The following is a 3,448-nucleotide window of genomic DNA, read 5'->3' on the forward strand; positions in this document are numbered from 1 at the left end:
TGCATAGTACATATCTCTTTTGTACGTCAAAGAAGTATCATTTTTCTATTTAACCAACAAAATCAGGTTGGTTTTACATGGGCTAAATACCCATATTGGTATTTTAATTCCACCCCAATTTCCAACAATGTATTTTAAATAGGCAAACCCGCTTTAAGACATTTTAATTGATCCAACTAACTAATAAGGCATGGTTTCTCGTCGTCGGGCAAATTTCCGGCGAGATCTCGTCACGTGCATGGCACATGATGTCTCAAAACTCGTTTTTAGTAGCGGCGACGGCAGCAATCTCGTCATATTCAGCCGATTCGATGGGGTTAGCGATCTCAGGCGGCGTCATAACCGTTATTTTATCCTACTTTGGGATGAATATGACGAGATCGTTGCCGTCGCCGCTGCAAAAAATGAGTTTTGAGACATCACGTGCCATGCACGTGACGAGATCTCGTCGGAAATTTGCCCGCCGACGAGAAAACATGCCTTATTGATTAGTTGGATCAATTAAAATGTCTTAAAGCGGGTTTGCCTATCCAACTGTGGTGTCAAAGACCCAATCCCCGTAGAGAGTCTGCATAGTCTTAGGCTTTTAGAGGTCGAGAGAGCGGGATCTTCTCCCTGACCAGCTCAGTCCTCTAGTTGTTCGTTTTTTATCCTGTTATTCATGAAGTTCGGCTCGTGGAATGTCAGGGGTATCAACAACCCCGTCAAAAGAAGATTGGTTAAAGACACCATTTCCTTTTCCTCTGTAGACCTCATAGGAATCCAAGAATCTAAACTCAATTCCCCCAGGCCCCATGTTCTCAAGTGTATTGGTGGCACTAAAATCTCCTCCTGGCTCCAATTAGACGCCATAGATTCTAGAGGGGGTGTTCTCCTAGGATGGAATGATAATCTGTTTGAATGTGTTGATTCCTACATCGGCATTTTCTCTGTCTCTGCTGTCCTTCGCCACAAAGCTCTTAATTGGCATTTTCTCGCTTCTTCAGTCTACGCCCCCACTGACAAGGCAGACAGAGCTGTCTGTTGGTGGGAGCTTCGTAGAATTAGAATTATGTTCCCTTTTCCTTGGTCCCTCTTTGGAGACTTTAATGTCACTTCTGCTGCCTCAGAGAGAAGCAATAGGTCTCCCTCCACATCAGACATTTCCAACTTCCAGCTCCTCATCAATTCTCTCAACCTCCTCGACCTCCCCCTTAATGGCAAACTCTTCACCTGGTCAAATATGAGATCTTCCCCCTCTATGGCCAGACTTGACAGGTTCCTCATTTCTCCGGACTTCGATTCTAAGTTCCCTTCTTCAGTTCAGTACTGTTACCCCTCCTCTTGCTCAGATCACGAATTCATCATCCTTGATACCTCTTGTCCTTCCCCAAAGCCCCTCTTCAGACTGGATAAAACATGGTTCTCCCACCCCTCCTTCTCCCCTTTCGTTGCATCTTGCTGGAATAGCTTTTCTTGTGAGGGCAACTCAATCCAGTCTCTTCATTTCAAACTCAAAATCCTTAAACGTAGGCTCAAATGGTGGAAGAGACACGTTTTTGGATCCATCACCTCTAGTAAATCAGCTACCCTCAAAGCTATCCTATCTATCAATACCATTGAAGAATCTAGACCTCTTCTCCCCTCTGAAATATCTAACAGATCCTCCCTCAAAAACTTTCTGTCCTCTCTAGCCTACCAAGAAGAAGTTTACTGGAAGCAAAGGTCCAGAATTATATGGCTCCAAGAAGGAGACTCAAACACCTCCTTCTTCCACAGAATGGCTTCCTACCACAGGAAAAAAAATTTCATCCCTCCTATGCTCCTCAACAACACCCTCATTACCTCTGAGACCGACAAACTAAAGGCCTTCTACTACCACTTTTCCGACCACTTCAAAGCTTCCCATCCTCCTTCCTTCCAGCTGGATTGGAACCATCTCTATCCCTCCTCTAACCCCTCCCTCTCCTCCCTGGACCTTCCTTTCTCTGAAACTGAGATTAGGACTGCCATCTTCGGCCTTCACCCTGATAAATCTCCGGGCCCAGATGGATTACCAATCCTCTTCTTCCAATCGTTCTGGGATCTTCTGAAATCTGATATCCTAGCCTTCTTCTCTCACACCTACTATGATAGCTCCCACCTCCATCTTTTTAACCACTCCTTTATTACTCTCATCCCAAAAATCACCTCCCCAAACATTATCTCTGACTTCAGACCTATCAGCCTCCTCAACAGTATGTTTAAGATTTTCACCAAAGTGTTAGCCAACCGCCTCAGTCCTCTTCTGTCTTCCCTGGTCCATCCCTCTCAAGCGGCTTTCCAAGGTGGCAAATCCACCATTGATTCTATCGTATTATGTCACGAGATGGTCAATCACTGTTTCTCTAAGAAGATCGAAGCCTGTATCCTCAAAATCGACTTCTCTAAAGCCTTCGACTGTGTGAGCTGGGACTTCCTTTTGTCTCTGCTCCAGGCCAGAGACTTTGGACCTAGATGGTGCTCATGGATCAAATCCTCTCTGTTCTCCTCTAAATCCTCAGTCATCGTTAACGGATCTACGTCTAACTCCTTCCTCTGCCATAGAGGACTCAAACAAGGAGACCCCCTTTCCCCCATGCTTTTCCTCCTCGTTGCTGATGTCCTCTGTAGGATGCTTCTCATCAGCAGTGACCATGGCGACCTATCTGAACTTCATCTCAAGGGGAAGTTAAATGAGATCAAATCTCTTCAGTTCGCAGACGACACTATCATTTTTTGCAAAGCTTCCCCATCCGACATCTGCAACCTCAAATCTATTTTGTATATGTTTGAAAATGTCTCGGGTTTAGCCATCAACTTCGCCAAATCCAATTTGTTCTACAGCGGTAAATCAACCACCAAAGGACCTACCTTGGCAAATATCCTCAACTGTTCCTTTGCGTCACCGCCATTCATATACCTCGGTCTACCTATCAAACGAGGCTCTCTTTCCAAAGCTGATTGGCAACCTCTGTTGGATTCCCTCCACCGCAAATTATCCCTATGGAAAAGTAAATCCTTGTCCATTGGTGGCCGTCTTGTACTCCTCAACTCAGTCCTCTCATCCATTCCCCTATATTATATGTCGTTCTTCAAACTCCCCTCTTGGCTCATTAAGGAAATCGATAAGATCAGACGCACCTTTCTTTGGGGCAAGGCTCCAGACAGTTCCTCAGGCTCTAACCCGATCAAATGGGGGATAGTCTGTACCCCTAAAGCATGCGGTGGTTTGGGTGTCACCAATCTTCACCCCTTTAACAGCGCCCTTCTTTCCAAATGGCTCTGGAACTTCCTAAACAAAGATCACTTCATTGGCAGGGTCCTCCGATCTATCTATTCACCCAATCTCAACAATCTATCCCCTCCCCATCAGTGCTCAAAATTTTGGAAAGATGTCCACTCCTGCTCCCGGATCTTCTCTCCTTTCATCAGATGGTCTCTCGGTGAC

The sequence above is a fragment of the Asparagus officinalis genome, chromosome 7 (assembly GCF_001876935.1).
Source record: "Asparagus officinalis chromosome 7, Aspof.V1, whole genome shotgun sequence".
NCBI classification, from domain to species: domain Eukaryota; kingdom Viridiplantae; phylum Streptophyta; class Magnoliopsida; order Asparagales; family Asparagaceae; genus Asparagus; species Asparagus officinalis.